Source organism: Quercus lobata, chromosome 12 (genome assembly GCF_001633185.2).
Source record: "Quercus lobata isolate SW786 chromosome 12, ValleyOak3.0 Primary Assembly, whole genome shotgun sequence".
Taxonomy (NCBI): Eukaryota; Viridiplantae; Streptophyta; class Magnoliopsida; order Fagales; family Fagaceae; genus Quercus; species Quercus lobata.
Genome location: NC_044915.1, coordinates 30,231,354 through 30,252,512, shown reverse-complemented (window position 1 = coordinate 30,252,512; position 21,159 = coordinate 30,231,354). Strand labels below are relative to the sequence as shown.

The 21,159-nt window shown below is 38.1% G+C and overlaps 1 pseudogene; it reads left to right on the top strand.

The window, feature by feature from the left end:
- Positions 1-346: 346 nt before the first annotated feature.
- Positions 347-19,774, top strand: LOC115970529 (annotated as a pseudogene).
- Positions 19,775-21,159: the final 1,385 nt, after the last annotated feature.

Genomic DNA, 21,159 nt, shown 5'->3' with positions numbered 1-21,159 from the left:
AAGTTGCTTATTTATTATATGGCTCCTATATTAGGTCGGTCGTAACTATGACGGAACTGGGCTGTGGCAGTTGAAACCAAGCCAAACGTCAACAATGGTTTTTTAATTAGTTTTTGGGGGGTGGGGGAAACCTCCTCCTTTGGATATAAATACAGGAAATTAACACCTTCCGAAGATTCATCATGCCCATGCACCTTCGAAGATCCTTCTCACTTCTAATATCTTCTTTTATCACGTAAATATTATGTATGTGAGTTTAAAAGAGACTTTTCCGTATAAGAATTTTAAGAGATAGAGGAAAAAGGATATATATATATATATATATATAGAAATGTCGACGGCAATCATGGAAATTTCTCATGATGATGTAGTTGTAGTAGAAGATAATAATACCGAAGAAAGCCAGGAGGGGCAGGAAGTTTCTCAACAACTCAAAGGCAAGAAACTTTCATGGAAAAAGTTGAGAAGATACGACTCCTTAGACATCGAATCCAGCAGCGTCCGAGGTCATCGTCATGGCCACGGTGACTCCAAGGTCACCTTTCTTTTTTTTCTTTTTTCTTTTTTTAAGTTTTAATACATCTTTTTTTGAGTAAATAATTAGAATGATAGTTTTGTGATTTAATACATCAATCATACTTCTTTCAGTTTCAATCAAATCTTTCATATGGGACGTCGGTGTAATATTGGACCCTATATAATATTTAGTTATAATACCTTACTATATAAACAGTGATGTACAATATTTCATTAATGTTATAGTAAAAATTACGAAGTAAAATTGACCAAAAAAAAAAAAAAACTAAGTAAAGCCCCTCTAATAATTCCTCCTCCTCTTCTTTTTATTTTATTATTATTATTATTTTCTTTTTTAGAAAAAGAAATTGACACGAATTAATTCCAATTTTAACGTTCCTATTTGTTGTGGATGGGAATTTCTAATACTATGGCGTGGAAGGTGATCTTGCACCTAGCATTTTAGAGCATCGGAATTGTGTACCGGGACATTGGTACATCACCCCTATATGTGTTTGACAGCACCATCACAAACGGCATCAACCATAATTGATAGGCCAAAAACGAATTGATTTCTTATGATAAAATAACCAATTAATTTAGCCGAGTGAATTAATTAGGTTAATTATCATGCAAATGTGTGGTAGCACAAACAAATCATCAATAAACTAATTATGCAGCAGAAAATAAATAACACAGTAATTTGTTTACGAATGGGGAAAACCTAACGGTAAAAACCCCACCGGGTGATTTTCAGGTTATCACTCCCAAAATTTCACTATTATCAAAACAAGCGATTACAAGTAAAAGAATCTCAATACCTTATACCAACCTACAGTTGAACCATTACCCCAATACCCAATTAGATTTATTCTGTAGTGAAAATTTCCCTTTTTGATGCACAGCTCCCAAGTACATGACTAACCAATGCGCGGATCCCAGTACGCGGCTTCAAACGCCAACTAGAGAGATTGTTGATTGCAAAGTTCTTCAGTTCATCCCAACGATGAAGATCAAAAAGATGCTTGATCACAAAACCCTACGGTACACATACACAGCAACTTCTTTGGAAGAATGATGAACTAGGGCAAAACTTTATCTCCAGTTACAAATTGTTTGAACAAACTTTGCTCAACACTTGTGCAACTTGTGTACCCTTTGACAGCACTTAAAATAATCATTTTATATGTCTAGGGTTAGAAGAAAAGAAAGCCCAAACACATAATCACGAATTAGAGTCAAAACAGAACTGGAATTTTGTTTTTCATAAAACTTAACAGATACCTGTTTGTTGAGATGCTGTCAAGCAGCTGTCGAGCCACGGGGCTAGAACAACTTCTTAAGCTCGAGGGATAGCTAGCTGTTGAGTTTTAATGAACAGCACTTCTTCAGCTTGAATCTTGGATAGACTTGCATTTCTTCAACACTTGATCTTAAAACACAGTTTCTTGAAGTATTAAACACATTCTAGATCTACCCAAATACAAGTAAAATGCATTTTGTCAAAGGATAAGCCAATTACATAAAATAGTGACATATATTCCTAACAAGTGAATCACATATGTCCTAACAATAATGATAACATTTTGGGTGTTCTTTCTATGATTTTTTACACTCTCACTTGATCTCTTTGGTTAAGTACGTTTTCATTGTCCTACGGGCTGATGACAATGGTGATGGTAAGAATTTAGACTCTTAATTAATTAGCTGTTCTTATGTTAACATAGAATATATAGAAATACAAGTTGCAAATAGTACAGGCTATCCCATGTGTTTTCCATGACAATTTACTATACCCAGATTTATTTATTTGTCTTACCAGATTTATTGATCAGCGGGAAGCCAACTTAATTTGTCCGCCTCATATATTTTTAGTTTTTATTTATTTTGCTAACATAAACTTTTTTTTTTTTTTTTTTTTGACTGAAAAAGGTAGAGCTAACATTAACTTTTAAATATGGAGGATATTTTTTGTATTACATGCTAAATTAAAATGTGTTTTTATTTATCAATCATTATTTTCCTTGCGCAGATCTACCCATTAATTTTCAAAGTATTTCTTTGAGAGCCAAATAAATGAACGTTTTAAATTTTTCTAAATGATTTTTTTATAACTTCTAAATTTTGTAAATGTAAATCTTGAAAGCCAATATCCAGCTAGCTTCTGAATATACTAAATTCTCTCACCTCAATTTTGCTGTTTATTTAATGAATAATGCTAAGGATACAAAATATTTTACAAAAAATCTACAAACTGTTGATGTGATGAGTAATTATTGATAAATGAAAATGTGATATTAACGATGGGTCTAGATGAAAACCAATAAAAGATTGGTTATATCAACACTTTGTAAAATTGTTGTAAAATATTTGTGGCATTAGCATTACTCTTATTTAATTACCAGTGGACTAATTAAATTTGAAATATGTTCCCATTTTCTTGTAAATGTACGTAAATAATACTGTATATAACTTTAAAAAAAAAGTCCTCCAACTTCAATTTTGCCCAAAGGGTGATTCAAAATAATACTGTATATAACTTTTAAAAAAAAGTCCTCCAACCTCAATTTTGTCCCAAGGGTGTATGTTTAATCAATATTTAATGACCAACTACTTAATTGTCACTAACTCTCAAATTTTATACTCATAATAATGATTTCTTATTTTAATTCCTTTAAGAAACATTTTCAAATTGACTTCTCTTCTCTCTTGAGGAAAAAAAAAAAAAAAAAAAAAGTTCCTCCGAACTTAAGTCTAAAACTTTAATGTGTCAGTGTTTAGTCTGCCACTTTTGAACATGCATTGGCCTAAAGGGGGTGGGAAAAAACAAAAAGGAACAAGTAAGGATTCAGGGTATGCACGAACCAGGGATAAACTTGACTAGCCAGGTCCTTCTATATAAAGATTATCGTTTCTGAAAAAAGATTCAGTTTTTCTACGTACCAAGTCAAATGTGACGTTATTACCTAGCCGACGGTGTTGGGCAAAACTGCAAGCACTTGGCCTCTTTTAGAAGAAGACAAAAAAAAAGTTATAAAAAGAATCCCTTTTGTTTAATGGTTAAACTTCTTCTTTTTTTGCTGATCAAATCCCTTCAGTTCATGATTAAATATTCAAATATTTTCACTTCTCGTGAAGAAAAGAGAGGCCCATCTGGTCCCCAGGTTTGAGGGATGCATGGCTTTACTTTTTAATATTCATGACCATGCATGGGCTATATATGTTATGTATATTTTAATTGAATAAGCTTCAGCAATAATGGTCCTTCTTATATTGCTTAGGATTGCTTTCTCAAAAAGCCTTTAATTGACTTTCATTGACTAATGAAATTTATACTATACATATACAGAGACATGCACACCCATGAAGGAAATTACCTGTTCTGAGCTATATATGAACATTTTTTTCCATAGGCTACCGATTAAATCTAAGGGCAAATTACCGTTTATCAACCTGTGGTTTGATCAAAATTTAAGTAATTATTTGTGGTTTGAAATTTGATACTTTACCCACCTTAAGTGTAACTGAAATTTAAGTTATCTACCTATAATTTGAAATCTCATGATGTAAGTATTTCACTGGATTCTTTTTTATCTTATTTGATCTTATATTTTTATGTATTTTGTGTTTTTGAAGGAGAGAAACATAAAAGTGAAGTAAAATCACATATTTAGCCATGTCTTTAAAGATGTGGATTAAGAAAATCTAACTCAACTAACCTCAAGTAGATAAAGTGTTAAATTTCAAACCATAGGTAGACAACTTAAATTTCTACCAAACCACAGGTAGGTAAATTGTAATTTGTCCTAAATCTAAACTTTTGTTCAAAACAATTCTAACAGTTCCACGCCCCCCCCCCCCCAAAAAAAAAAAAAAAAAAAAAAAAAAAAAGAACAAGAAAAGACTTGGAACAACTCTATTGATTTAAAAGTTTAGTTCTTTTTTTTTTATTATTATTATATAGGAATAGTTTATATAGTTCCTTTAATAGAGAGAGAGATTGCATAAGTTTTATTTATTCTTTTAGTCTTTTATATTTTCCCTAGAGTAAAGAAAGGAAATTAAAGAACACATATATTGATACTCCTAATTAATGAGTAATTAATTAAACTATTTTAGGAGGGACATTTGCTTTGTACTCTCTCATATGCCGATATGCAAAGGTCGGTTTGATCCCTAGTCAGCAAGCTGAAGATCAAGAGGTCTCAAATTTCCAGCTTTAATTGCCAAAAAACCGTCTAAAGAGAGCATCATGGCTTAAGTCCAAGCTTAAAAATAGCAACTTTGCCAAGTTTTTCCTTTTGTTTGCCACCATGCTTGGTACTTCCATGGTGATTGGAGATGGTGTGCTTACTCCTTGCATCTCAGGTTTGTTTACTATCTTATTTATAATGTTTCTCTAAAACTATATATATTAGCTTGCCTTGATACATGTTTATAATATAATAAAACAAATAAATTATATGGTTCCGAGACCCTTTTGTCTAGTTTTCAATGAGGAGAATTTGGTTTTGAAATTTGAACCCCCCCCCCCCCCCCACCCCAGTTGTTATAAGGAAAAAAAAAAAAAAAAAAATCATATGGTTGTCATCTATTATGGTCCCTAGCTATGACTTACAACAATATTTCTAGAATAAAATGACAGAATGGAAACATGAAAGTGAGCTAGATCTTGTTCTAGCTTAACAAAATCCTTAAATTCATAAGGAGACCCTTATCTCCACAAAGGAGAACACTGAAATCCACCAAAAATAATAAAACCATCAATTTTATTGAACTTAACTTGTTTAAACTCATAGTAGGAAGACTCTCATTTGACTAGAAAATTCTTAAAATCACCCCCAAAAAATTCTTATTATGTAAAATTATGAAAATTACATAAAAATTTCTAAAATCATCAAATTATAAAATTAAATGTCATATCTTGTCTTACATCAAAAAAGATATTTAAAAAGAAGAGAGTCTATAGTTTACTTGACATTGATAATGTATGAATAATTGGATAAAAAAGATTTTTAGTAGAATTAAAAAAAAAAATTGCCATTGTATTTGTACGGTGTACTGCTACAGGCCCACTTATCTCGAGCCCACACAATATAGGTTTATGAATATTACCAAGCCCAAGCCCAACATCATGACCGGCCCACTATTCATAAACTCGACATGCAAACGCAACCCACGTGTAGAATGGTTGGAAGGTATCCCTATGATGGGCAGCAATACCTCAGCAACCCAAAATTGCCTTGGGAAATCATGTTGCCGAGAAATTTTTGGAGGCTAGCACCAATTCCAACATCCTCAACTCCATTTCCAACGCAATGGAGCATATTCCTTGTCAGGAATAATCAATTTGGGTCCCACCCACACGAGTGGAACCAGAGAGTAATCATGATTCCTTCATTTTTGTACTTTATTTTTTCACCTCTCTCACACACGAGAAAATACATACTGTTTCTATTGCATGTGTATAGGGTCCACCCCAATGTGAGGGGAGGACACATGCAAGGGAAACAACATATACCGCCTCCTCACACACACCATGGTTAATTACATATTTTAGGTAATCTTAGAAATTTTTGTCATAATTTTCTTCGGAGGGTGGGCCACGCACGCATCTCTTGGCCGCACGCCATTGCAAAATTCTTAGGATTTGTTGGAATTTGCAAGAGTTTCGTACGCTTTTACTCTTATTTTCTTGTTTGAACATTGACTAATAAAAGATTTTCTGTCACTTTTGATGGCAGTTTTATCAGCTGTGGGAGGGATCAAGCACGCTACATCTTCAATGACAGATGGTACTAATTAGTAATTACCAAAATATATATATAATTTTTTTTTTCAATTTTGTTAACTTCCACTTTAATGTATGATGCATTGCATGGTATATTTACGACGTGATTAATTTTGGTTTCCAACTTTTAGTGTTAAGAGGTTGATAATAAATATGACTGAATTTATTGACGCATTAAGAAAATGTTTTTCTGTCTATAAATGGACATAAAATGTTGAACCCAATGACTCTAAGACAAGGCAAGTGGGGCACGTTATGAATTGGAATCTTTCCTTTTCTCAAAGGAAAAATAAACTATCGAAAATGAAATATGAGTTTTAAACTGTGAACGTTAAATATAGGAACTAATAAAAAAAAAAAATTTAAAAAAACTTTAAATAAGGGAAAGTGCTAGAGTTCTTAGTAATTTGTGGCCAAATTCAAATTTCAATACGATGAGTGTTGTATATATAAACTAAAAAATAAAAAATAAAAAAGTGATATATATATATATAATTTTTTTTTAAAAAAAATCTTAATCCTAAAAGGTTGTAGGATTAAGATTTTTTTTTTATTTTTTTATTTTTTAATTATTGTTGTTGTAGTGCATGTATAATGTGCAAATTTTCCATTCCCTATGTCACAGTGACAGCTACAAGGTAAATTTATAGTTAATAATTCTATTTTTCCAAATAATTATGTTTAGATTGAATGATATTTAGTCCACTTTTGTTTTCATAAAGTGGGAGCAAAAAAAGACAAATTGATTTTTTAAATCACATGACATATTATAGTTGGTAAAGTAATAAATCACATGACATATTATGGTCAGTAAAGTGTAAAAAATGTTACCAAAAAACATGTGATCTTAAAGCTTGAGTAGCCAAAATTAAAAACTACCTGTACAAACTTTTTAGGGATAATCAAATTATCATACATACAACTCTACTCAACCAAACCTTAATCCCAGTCAATTATATAATCATTCATGTTATTTATACAACAACCCTTTTTTTTTTTTTTTTTGAGCAGATATGATTGTTTGGATATCAGTTGCCATCTTGGTTTTCCTATTCACAGTTCAAAGATTTGGAACTGACAAAGTGGGCTACACTTTTGCACCAATAATTTGTATTTGGTTTGCATTCATTGGTGGCATTGGCATTTTCAATTTCATCAAATTTGATCCAACAGTTATCAAAGCTCTAAATCCACAATACATTATAGAGTACTTTACGAGGAACAAAAAAGAATCATGGATTCCCCTTGGTGGCATTGTCCTTGCCATAACAGCTTAGAATTTGTTTGCATAACAAATCTGTATTTAGATAACTTGGAGAATCCATTAATAGAATGTGAGTTGAAATGATAACATGCGGGAACTGAAGCCTTATTTGCTGATATTGGGCACTTCACAGTTCAATGCATACAAATAAATATGTACTCCGTGACCTACCCATCTCTCATATTGGCATACACTGGACAAGCAGCCTTTCTTCGAGTGCACAATAACCTTGTCGGGGACACCTTCTACAAGTCTGTACCAGGTCCGTTTGGATGCAACCTTTTACTAAAAGCTTATTCACTTATAGCTATAATTAGAAATTGTGACATTTTAAAAGGCCAGTACATACACAAATAAATTAAAGGAAAATGACATTTATTCATGTGTTTCTACAACCATATTTTTTTTTCATTATATCATTTGTTTTGTGCTAAGATTCATCATATATATCTTTTGTTAATAATATGTGTTATATTTTGTCCAACTGTAATGGGCTACTTATGATGCAGGCCCCCTGTATTGGCCAATGTTTGGTATAGCTGTATTGGTAGCCATCATAGCTAGCCAAGCTATGATTTCAGGATCTTTCTCTATAATCCAACAATCATTATCACTGGGGTGTTTCCCTCGTGTTAAAATTGTGCATACATCGGCAAAGTATGAAGGACAAGTTTACATACCAGAAATTAATTATCTTCTAATGCTGGCTTGTATTGGGGTCACTTTAGGTTTTAGGAGCACCACAAGGATTGGCAATGCATATGGTAATTCTGATAGTTTTTAGACCCCTTAAACAATTGATTTAACCTAGGTAATTAGCCAAGTTGTTACTTAGTCCAATTAAACAAGTCTAGGTTATCACAATATAAAAGATCAAATCATGCAAAGCAGCGGAAAATAAATAACACAAGATATGATCACCCAAGAAACCAAACCGGTAAAAACCTGGGAATGATTTGACCTAACTATCCTCAAGGTAAACTTGAATCCACTATCTTGAAAGAATCAAAGTTCGTACAATAAGACTTACAAGCCCCCACACTCGACTTCTTATTGCTACCAACCAATAGAACTTACTAACACGACCACGTGCAAACTCCGAATTCATGGACTCCTTCTTTCTTGGATTCACCACTAGATACAAGCACACCCGCTTATGTTTTCTTTAAGCTTCCATGGCAGCAATTGAATTGATCATCAAGGCGTAGATAAATCTTCTCCTTGAAAGTCCTAAGTTTGTGTAAAGGAAAGCTCCTCTAGATCTCATAAGAGATTTACACAAACCGCAATTATGAGCAACACTAAAACGTGGCTTGGGTTTGCCTTTTATACTTAGGACAAATAAGAAACCCTAAAAACGTTTTAAAACACTTAGGGCTGAGTTGGACAAATCTGCAGAAAAACATTCTGCCTGAACTTCGATCGATCGAGCCTGTCTTTCAATCAATCGAGCCAGGCCGAAAGGCACAATGCTTCCTGCTTTAACTCGATTCCAACTTTACATAAAATCACAACTTTGAGCTAGACTAAAAACACTTCTAAAACATTGTTTTGATCATGGTTTGCCAACAATACAAATTAGAGTTCTAAATACATAAAATCCTAAAACTTTAGAACCTAACAAATTCCAAATTCTATTAACTTATCATTTTAGCCTCATCTCAACCTAAATTGTTAACCCACAATTTTTATTGCATTCAGGGATAGCTGTGGTTTTTGTCATGACTCTCACATCGTCTTTCCTTTTACTAATCATGATAATGATATGGAAAACCCACATACTTCTTATCATCTCCTATGCTCTTGTTATTGGCACCATGGAGCTAATCTATTTAAGCTCAGTCCTCTACAAATTTGATCAAGGAGGATATCTTTCCCTAGCCTTTGCTGCAGTATTAATGACTGTTATGTATGTTTGGAACGATGTGTACAAAAGAAGCTGATGGGACCGATGAACTCTCTTTTCTTGGGCGACCTCATCAAATATACTCGTCCACCTTGGCACGACATGGACAAAGGCAGGCGAGTCATTAATAAGAGGATTCAATGCCTCGGACAGTTACCAATTAGTTGGCAGACCGTTAGAGGCTCATCAAAACCCGTGTTAATAAGCCCTGAGGTGTTATGGAAAGAGCACTAAAGCCACAATTATGGCCCCAATGGCTAGAAAACAAGGTACATAGATTCACCCAAAAATACTCTTACACAGATATCTCCGATATTCAAAACTTTCTTATTTCTTTCAAAAAGCTTCTATACAATAACTTTGGCATCAGAGACATTATGGCAGGCACCACACCAGTGACAACCTTAGGAGAGCCTTTGTTCTGCATTTGCAGGAATAGTGTCGAGGATTTGACTCCATCTGGACAAACCTACAGGACTGACGATTTACACATAATCAGTTTGGCACCGTCTGTGGGGACAACATTTTCGCACCTAGGTTCAAAAGCGTAGTTCCAATCAATTCCTAAATTCAGATGGAGTCCAACCAAGATTCTACAGCATTAGCCCTGCAAATCCAAACACTTATAGCTAGCGTGGAAGAACTCACCAGACAGAACCAGGAGATGAGGTTGCGACTTCAATAAGAGGAGAACCGGTCTAGGACCAATCAAGAAGACGAGAGAGATAGTCAAAAAAGGAGTGACCATTGAAGGCCAGCCACTCTAGATGGACTGAGCTCAGATCTTCTCCGGGAAATGAGAAAGGAGATGGATGAGCTAAGGAACGCCATTAAAGGGAAAATAGATCGAAGCCTAGATAGAATGGTCAGAACAACAGATTCACCGTTTACAACGGCAGTCCTAGAATGCCCAGTGCCATCAAAATTTTGCCTGCGTCAGCTTGAACCATTTGATGGACTTAAGGACCCCCTAGACCACCTCAACACTTTCAATATGACACTAGGTCTCCAACAACCCCCTGACGAAATACTGTGCCGCTCTTTCCCCACCACTCTTAAAGGAGCTGCAAGGGAATGGTTCACAAAGTTACCAACATCATCCATCAACAGCTTCAAGTAGTTAAGCAGTTCCTTTTTACGCTACTTCATCGAAAGATAGGGCTTGAGGAGGCCAACGGACCACTTACTCACTATCAGACAAGGAAAGAAGGAGACCCTGAGGTCGTACGTGAAGTGTTTCACTTGAGAAACTTTAGAGGCAAACGAAGCTAATGACAAGGTGCAACTAACAATCTTTAAAGCTGGATTGAAATCCAGGGAGTTCATGGTCTCACTAGTGAAGAATCCTCCAAAGACGATGGCAGAGGTGCTCCTGAAGGCACAAAAGTACATGAATGCCAAAGACGCCTTAGCCGCGATGAAAGACGTAGAGAAGACTAATGAAAAGGGAAGGAAGGAAACGATAGGAGAGGACGAAATAGGGAGCGTTCAAATCGTCAGACTAGCGACGGGGGTAAAAGGAAAGACAAAAAACTCCTCGAATGGTAAAATTTACTCCTTTAATTATGCTTGTTGACAAAATTTTGGCGTAGATTAAAGATGAGCACTACCTTAAATTGGCAAAGCCATTACATTCGTCACCCAACGTGCGTGACAAGAAGAAGCATTGTCATTTCCACAAGGATCACAACCACTACACAGAGGATTGCAGAGACCAGAAGGAGCAGATAGAGGAACTCATACGAAAAGGGAAATTGCAGAGGTTTATGAAGAAGGGAGAACCTAGTAGGTCCAGGGATGACAATAAGGACAAGCACGAAGCCTCACCAATGGACGAGGATTACACGTCCCAACATCCGCAAAGTGTGATCAGGGAGATAAAGACGATCACAGGTGGGCCATCCACAGGTGGGTCATTCAAATCCCTCAAGAAATCGTATCAAAGGCAAGTGAACAACATCCACAAAATACCTCCCTTGAAGCAAAGATGAACGGACAGGGACATGTTTTTCTTGGAAGAATACGCCAGAGGAGTGAAACAGCCTCATGACAACCCCTTGGTCATAATTTTACATTAGAAGGATTCAATACCAGAAGAATCCTCATGGATAATGGCAACTCCATGGACATCATCTACCTCTCTACTTTTCAACAGTTGAAGCTAGATCCAAGAAGGCTGCGCCCTTTTAAGTCCCCCCTCATCAGCTTCAATGGGGACAGGGTGTATCCCAAAGGCATAGTGACATTAACAGTCACAGTAAGATCTTATCCGTAACAGCTGACTCGTCAGTTGGATTTCCTGGTGGTAGATTATCCTTCTTCCTACAATGTGATCATTGGGAGGCCCACACTCAACTGCTGGAAGGCAACCACGTCCACCTATTGCCTGAAGGTGAAATTTCCAATGGAAAACGGTGTAGCTGAAGTAAAAGGAGATCAAGTACTGGCTAGGGAGTGCTCCCAAGCAGTATTGGCAGCCAAGGAAAACCATACGTGGATGATCGAGGAAAAAGAAGAGGAAAAGGTGGAAGCCTTGGAAACTGTGAAGCTGGTAGACGAGGAGCCAATGAAGACCACCAGGGTAGGGATGACCATAAGTGCAGACACGAAGAAAAAGCTAGTCCAGTTCCTTAAGGAGAACCTGAACATTTTGGCCTAGAGCCACAAGGACATGCCAGGCATATCCACGGAGATTATCTAACACAAGTTAGATGTGGACTCTAAGAAAAAGCCCATCCAACAAAGGCGACGAGTGTTTGCTCTAGAACAAAACCAGGCGATCATGGACGAAGTAAATAAGCTACTAGTAGCAGGCTTTATCCGTGAGGTCTACTACTCGAACTAGTTGGCCAATGTCATCCTTGTAAAAAAGGCAAACGGGAAATGGAGGATGTGCGTGGACTTCACACACTTGAACAAGGCCTACCTAAAGGATAGCTTCCCCCTGCCGAGGATAGATCAGATGGTGGATTCCACAGCAAGGCATAAGCTCCTGACTTTTATGGATGCATTCTTAGGGTACAACCGGATAAAACTGGCAGTGGAAGACTAGGAGAAAACTGCATTCATCATAAGCCAAGGGCTCTACTGCTACAAGGTGAAGCCCAAAATGCAGGAGCAACTTACAAAATATTGGTAAATAAGATGTTCAGTAAACAGATCAGGAGGAACATGGAAGTGTATATGGACGACATGCTCGTCAAGAGGAAAGAAGAGTCTACTTACCTGGACGACCTCCAAGAGATGTTCACGACTCTTAGACAATATCAAATGAAGTTGAACCCCAGCAAGTGCGCCTTTGAGGTGGTGTCAGGGAAGTTCTTAGGGTTCATGGTGTCCTAGATAGGAATAGAAGCAAACCTAGAGAAAGTACGAGTCATACTAGAGATGGCGTCACCCAAGACCGTGAAGGAAGTCTAGAAGCTCACAAGAAGGATAGCAGCACTCAACAGGTTCATCTCGAAAGCAACAGACAAATACTTGCCCTTCTTTAAGACACTAAAGCAAGCCTTCGTTTGGTTGAACGAGTGTGAGAAAGCCTTCCAGGAACTCAAGCAATACCTGAGCAATCCACCCTTCCTGATCCTGTCTAATGAGGGAGAAAACCTGTATTTATAATTGGCAGTGTTAGCTACAGCTGTGAGTGCTGCCTTAATTCGAGAAGAGGATAGAAGACAGCTCACAATCTACTATGTCAGCCAAGCCTTTTAGGGGGTAGAAGCCAAATACCCAATGATAGAGAAGATTGCATTCGTTTTGATTGTCACTTCACGTAAGTTACGCCCTTATTTCTAGGCGAACCCTATCTTGGTGATGACAGACCAACCTATAAAGAAGGCGATGAACAAGCCCAAGGCTACAGGAAGGATGATCTAGTGGAGTATTGAGCTCAGTCAATTCAACATTGAGTACCACCCTAAGGCAGCTATTAAGGCGCAGGCATTGGCAGATTTCACTGTTGAATTTACAATCCCTAAAGAGGAGGGAGCCATAGACGAGATGGAAAGATGGATGATTTAGACTAGCGGTTCGTCAGTCCAAAAGAGGGGCGGAGTAGGAGTCATTATCATTACCCCCGAAGGAGAGACGCTCAAATACGGAGTTCAATTAGCATTCCCGGCCACCAAAAATGGATCTAAATACGAAGGAGTACTAACGGGATTAGGGATCAAGAAAGCACTAGAAGTCAAAAACTTGCTCCTCCAGAGTAATTCAAATCTCATCGTAGGCCACATAAGGGGGGAATTCGAAGCAAAGAAGGAAAGGATGCAAAAATACCTAAAGTTGACGAAGCTATTGACACAAGAGTTTAACTAGGTGGTGTTCACATAAATCCCAAATGCCAAAATATGGGAGTAGACGAGTTGGCGAAACAGTTGTCGTCAAAACCAGGACCAACAAGTAAAAGCCTAGATATTGAAGTCCAAAGATGCCCCAACATCGAAGAAGTCCACACCTTCACAATCCAAAGCAAAAGCAACTAGATGACCCCAATCTTATCCTTCCTTCAGGACAGATGGATCCCACAGGACGTCGAAGAAGCAAGGAAGTTCAGGAAGAGGGCAGCAAGGTTCATAATCTTGAACAATACCTTGTACAAGAAAGGCTTCTCTATGCCCTACCTGAGGTGTGTCAACGAGGTGGAAGCCAAATATATTCTAGAGGAGATCCACGAAGGAATTTGCAGAGATCATGCAAGCCCGAGATCCCTGATTAGCAAAGTTATCTAAACGGGTTACTTTTGGCCTACCCTGCAGAAGGATGCAAAGGAGTTCATCAAGAAGTGCGATAAATGCAAAAGGTTTGGGAACGTCCAGTGCATCCCATCCGAGAAACTGACGACAATATCCTTCCCGCGGCCGTTTGCTCAGTGGGGACTTGACATCGTTGGCCCATTACCCCAAGGTAAAAGACAGGTAAAATGTTTACTAGTTGCCATTGATTATTTCACAAAATGGGTTAAAGTAGAAGCACTATCAACCATAACGAAGGCGAAGGTCCAAAACTTTATGTGGAAGAATATAGTCTGTCGATTCGAGATACCACAAACGATCATATTAGACAATGGGCGGCAATTTGATAGTCAAGGTTTTAGGGAATTCTACTAGGGGCTAGGAATCAAGAACCAATTCTCATCCCATGGTTACCCCTAAGCTAACAGCCAGACGGAAGTAACGAACTGGACCCTGCTTAAGATCATCAAGGCTTGGCTAGACGAGGCAAAGGGCGTGTGGCTGGAAGAGCTGCCCAATGTTTTGTAGGCATACAGGACTATAACAAGAACCCTAACAAGAGAGACCCCCTTCAATCTCACCCATGGCATCGAAGCAGTAATTCCAATCGAAGTAGAAGTCACCAGCTTGAGATGAGAAGCTTTCCACGAAAGCAACAATGACAATCAACTAAGAGTCAACTTGGATTACTTGGACGAATCTAGAGACAGAGCATCACGCAAGATGGCAAAATACCAGCAGAAGATGTTCGAGTACTATAACAAAAGAGTAAAGCTCAGACGACTTAATATTGGAGACCTCGTCCTGCGCAAAGTCACACCTGCCACCAAGAACCCAACTCAAGGGAAGCTCGGTCCAACCTAGGAAGGACCCTACAAAGTCACCCATTATTCCAAGCAAGGTTGCTATCACTTGGAGATGTTGGACGGGAGGAAACTGCCACGACCATGGAATATCGAGCATTTGAAACAATACCATCAATAATAGATGTAGTGGACGAATGTATTTATGTTTGAAATAAAGTAATAAAAGAACTATTCAACTAATGGGCTAAGTAGCAAGATTCTGCCCAAACGGATGTAAGTTACCGACGAAGCCAAAAATGACAAGATCCTTTCAATAGGTGTAAGTCACAAAAAATTGGCCAAGTAACAAGATTTTGCCTACACGGATGTAAGTTACTAACGAAGTTGAAAACAACAAGATCCCTTCAATAGCTGTAAGTCACAAAAAATTGGCCAAGTAACAAAATTCCACCTAGATGGATGTAAGTTACTGACGAAGCCAAAAATGACAAGATCTCTTCAATGGGTATAAGTCACAACAAAATTTTTGACTAAGTAACAACAACTCGCATAGACGGATGCAAGTTACTGACGCAGAAGAGATAAAAAATAATAATAATAATAAAATGATAACTGAAGGAACGAAGCAGACAGGGATCACATGCAGTCACAGAGTATCATGCAAGGCAGGAAAATAAACAAGTAAGTATAAAATTACTATTATAATGAAAGGCCCAAAAACAATGGGCAACCAGCATTGTTTTAACATTATAATTAAAAGCCCATAAACACTGGGCTAAAAACATTGTTTTGAAAGTAGAATCAAAAAGCCCAAAACACACTACACACCCAAAAAGAAGATTGCAAAGAAAAAAGTAGATGAACATAAGCAGGTTCAGGCATTAGCAACTGCGTCATCACCAGCAGGAGGCGGAGGAGCGCTCTCAGGAGCATCACCCTCAGGAGCTGTGGACTGGGAGGCTTCGTCAGCTGCCATTTCTTTGTCCACCTCTTCCAGATCTAGGTTTTCTAGATCCACTCCGGTGGGGTGCTTGACGAAGTATCACCTCAGGAGCTCAAATCCTTTATAGTACCAACTGAAGAGCATAATGTTGTACTCCTCAGTCTGCTGGAAAGCCTCAACGGCCTTGGCAGCAACGGTCTTGATCTTCTCCTTTGCGACCTAGAGTTGCTCATCCTTTTCCATAGTCAATTGCCGCTCAACTCTGAGATTGCCCCCTAAGACCTTAGCCTTTTCCTTAATGGTGTTGGCCTCATCCATGGCAGCAATCAGGTCCTTCTTCAGTTTGGAGTTCTCTGCCTCCAAAGCCTCCACCCTGGACACCGCAAACAAGACCTTCGCCTCCTGGGTAAGGTACTCCGAGGTGATATGAATGCTCTCCCCCAATACCTGAAAAAGAAAATTAAAATTTTTAGGACGATGCAAAAAGAAGAGAAAGAAAAGGATAAAATTGCAAAAGTACATTACCTGGACGAGTTTGTAGATATGACAACCCACAACCTCGTTGAAGGGCGTGCCAAAGAAAACCTTCAATTCCTTGGCGGTAAAGACCTCTTATGCCTTCGCCAACGCGAGGCCAGCATCGTCCCAAACACTAGATGAGCAAGAATCAGCCTTCTCTTTCCCCTTGTCAGCCACGCGTGGCTTCTTCCGGATGGGAGTAATCTCTTTAACCGAGGTAGCCGGGGAAGCTGTCCTCGTCGTCTCAGTGCCGGGGGTAGCTGGAGTGACGGAGACCCCCTTCTCCATGACTTGCACTTTCCTCTCCCCGAGATTGGTCAAAGGCTTGCTCTTCTTAGACCTCATTTTTGCATACATGTCCTGGTTAAATTTAGTCGTCATTTTTGCGAAAAGGAAACACTTGTTAAAAAAAAAAAAAAAAAAAAAGGAGCAGAACCAATGAAGAACTAAATAAAGTGCTTACTTTTCTTCTTTTCTATCTCAATAGTGTGCAGGACGTAAGTGGAAGGCTCCGAGCCAAGGCAGTACAAAGCCAAAGTGCGAGGATCGACCAAATCCTCGAAATCGTCAATTGACTTCGCGTACTCAATAGTAGCCTCAACACGTTACTTGTACCTGCTCTTAAGTTTAAGCAGTCTCTTAGCTGCACGAGACAATGAACAAAAGAATTAGTAACGACAGAATGTACACGAAAGAATGAAGGACAAAGGACTGGTAGAAATAACAACACACCTAGACCCAGGGTTCTCCATCGACGGAGCAACCTAGGGAGATCACCCCAAACCTCGTCAGAGTGAATCTCCTATTCATCCTCGGACACAAAAAGGAATCGGGACTTCCAATATCTGAATGACAAGGGCAGGTCCTTGATGATCCTAGTCTTCCTCTCCCAAGGCACTAGTTCGTAGTACCCATGTTACTTGGACTCCTTTAAACGATACAAATAAACAAGCTCATCCACCTTAATCATATCTCCTTCAATAGTAGCTAGCCATATCTCTATACAGCTGACCACTATCCTCCATGAATTGGGCATAAGTTGCCCGGGAGCAATGTTAGAATGGCCTAGAAGCTCCATGATAAAAGGGTGGACGAGGAATCTAAGCCCACTCAGGAAAGCAGCCTTGTAGAAGCATAACTCCCCGGGCAAGAAGTGACAAGCTTGTTCCTCCTCGTGAGGAAGACGAACCCTAACCTTCTCTGGGAATTGAAATCTCTTTCTAAACCTAGAAAGCATCTCGACATCCAAGCCACACACCTCCCCGAGAGCATGGAAGGCCTTAATTTGCCATGGGCTGGAAGCTGCGATGTCCTCTTCCACTTCCACAGGGTCATCTAGAAGACAACCCCATCTCAAGCTCGCTAGACCTCACCTCTGACATCGATCTTCGCTGACTAGCTAAATTCTTGAACCAATTTACTGATTGATGCAATAACAAGAACAACTCAACTAACACCACACTAAGACTATTACCCTCAAAAACAAAACCTTCAATCAAAGGGGAGAAGGAGCGGGAAACACCTAGGGAAGCCCCTAAACACGCAAAAAGGAACGAGATAGAGGGACAAACAATCCTAACTTCAGAGCTACTAACCATGGAAACCCAGAAGAACAAAGAAAGAGAGACAAATCCTAAAAGCCCCAAAAACAGAAAAGAAATCAGAAACTAGCCAATCTATCTATGCCGTAAAAAGCAAAGGAAAAGGGAAAAAAGAAATATACCTCAAAGGAAGCAACTACAGAATGCAAAAGCTCAAAGAGAATCGCAAGGTGGAACAGATAGGAGAAGAAGGAGCACAGAGCAATGATTGAGAAAGATTTGGAAAAAGTGAAGGGGCAAGAAGAAAGAAAGGAAGTTTAAAAACTAGGCACAAAAAACTAAAATTCAACAGGAAACCCAAGAGTCACACAAATGAGGCATTAACTCCACCGGTTAGAACATGCCACGTGGCCACGATGTGTGTGGCGCCGCCACTACGCATTAAATGTGGAAGAATACCCCAAGAGCCATGTCTAGGCAGAAAACCTTTCATCTTCTGATGGTCGTTGTGACACGCCATGACGACCACAGAACCTAGGGGGTAATTGATGGGACCGACGAACTCTCTTTTCTTGGACGACCTTGTCAAATATACTCGTCTACCTTGGCATGACACGGACAAAGGCAGGCAAGTCATTAATAAGAGGATTCAATGCCTCAGACAATTACCAATTAGTTGGCAGACCGTTGGAGGCTCATCAAAACCAGCGTTAATAAGCCCTGAGGCGTTACGGAAAGAGCACTAAAGCCACAATTAAGGCCCAACGGCTAGAAACTATGAAGCTATATATATACACACTCATTAGAGGTAAACAAGGTACATAGATTCACCCAAAAATACTCTTACACAGATATCTCTGATATTTAGAACTTTCTTATTTCTCTTAAAAAAACTTCTATACACTAACTTTGGCATCAGGGACGTTGTGGCAGGCACCACACCGGTGACCACCTTAGGAGAACCTTTGTTCTACGTTTGCAGCAATAGTGACAAGGATTCGGCTCCATCTGGACGAACCTACAGGACTGATGATTTACACATCATCAGAAAGTACTACTATAAGCTTGATCACAAAATCTTTGCAGATAAGCTCAAGGAAGTTGTTACTGGCACAAACTTTAGTCAAATGCCAAGGCTTGCCATATTTTACTCATAACTTGTTTAGGGCATCCCACCCATTTTCAAGCATTATGTTGCAAATGTGTCTGCATTGCACTCAGTCCTTGTTTTTGTCTCCATCAAATCACTACCAATAAGCAAGGTTTCAACAGAAGAGCGTTTCCTATTTTGTCGAGTAGAGCTTAAAGAGCTCAATGTGTTTCGTTGTGTTGTGAGATATGGATACACTGATGTGCGCAATGAGGAAGAGCCTTTTGAGAACCTGTTGATTCAAAGGTTGAAAGAGTTTATTGCTGATGATGGTTTTTGGTTTTCACACAATGCGCTTAACAATGATGAAAATAGTGGAGAATTAGATGAAGGGGTGGTTGATGGAGAGAATGAACATAGGGATGTAAAACAAGTTTATGAAGAGAGAGAGAGAGATTGAGGCAGTAAACAAAGCATGGCGTGCTTGGGTTGTCCACTTTATTGGTGAAAGTGAAATGGTTGTAGGCAAAGGAGCTAGTATAGGAAGGAGAATTATAATAGATTATGCTTACAATTTCTTGAAGAGAAATTTGAGACAAAGTGAGAAAGTGTTTCATATTCCTCAAAAGCGTATGCTAAAAGTTGGCATGACTTATGAACTTTAGAATAAGCAATCCCAATTTTATTGGATGACACTTGCCATATTAGATATATGTACATATAGAATAAGCATCATAGTTTTATGCATGACAGTCGCATGGTTCACCTAGATTTTAACCCTGATAATATTTATGGAGTGGTGTTTATTACATAAACTCTAATGTACACAGTGCACTAGTAATTATCCATATTTATGTTCAAAGAAGTTTGTTTACACGCTTAAGGATTTTTGACGTGCAACTGCAACTCTCCAAACCATATTGATAAGCGCCTGCCATGTGAAGCCATGCGATACATGTGAAGCAATGGGATACATATTGAAGCGATGCGATATATATATATATATATATATATATATATATATATATTATGATCATCTTAATAGTGTGACCTTTGTATTTAATGGATTAATATTGGGTGATCTTTTGCTTGGTGTGAAAGTTGTCATGCATAATTTGCCTGTATTACAATGTAAAAATCAGACTTTCTCATTGCTTGTCTATTGTAGGGAGAAAGGGAAACTTGTCTAGACTATCTTAAAGGATTAGTAGCTTCCGTAATAAGATCTTAAACCAACTTCAATAGCTATAAAAGTATACCGCTAAGATATAGTAACATGACTTAATTCAAAGCTTGACTCTTTTGAACCCAGTTATGTTATACTAATTCTTTAATTTTAATTTATTTATTTCAGATTTCTACTCATATATATATATATATATATATATATATAGACACCTCATTTTGTACCCGATTAATAAACTTTAGTCCCTGGTCCCAATGATGAGCTCAACATGTCTACCAAAAGTAATTGAAGTTATTTTGATAGTTTGGAAATAATCACAATTCAAAAGTACTCAAATCACTTTAAAAACAATGTTGAAAAATGACATTTGCTCACTATTTTGACCATAACTTTTGATCCACAAAGAATTTTAGAGTGAGGTTTGTTTCATTGGAAATTAGACATCATGTGATTCAATTTGAACACAAATTTTACCTAATATGAACTTAAATTAAGTGAGTTATGACCGTTTGAAGTCGGGCTAACCCAGCATTCAAAATTAGGGTTTTTAGGGATGCATGCATACACATGAATCATGCATGCATACACATGCACATACTTGCGTACGCAGGGTCTTTTTTAGAAGCCTAGAACTTCATTTTTTAGGGCCCAAAGCCTCCCTCTTTGATGGAGCCCAAGCCCATAAACCCTTTGGAACGTCCAAAACCCTCTAAATAAGCCTGAAAACCCTATTTTAAACATATAAATACAACCTTATGCCTCCAAACTAAAACTCTAGCTAGAAAGAGTGCCTCTTTGCTTTCTACACCCTTTTTCTCTTTCTCAAAAACCCTAGGGCAGCAGCCACTACATTTTTTAAAGAGA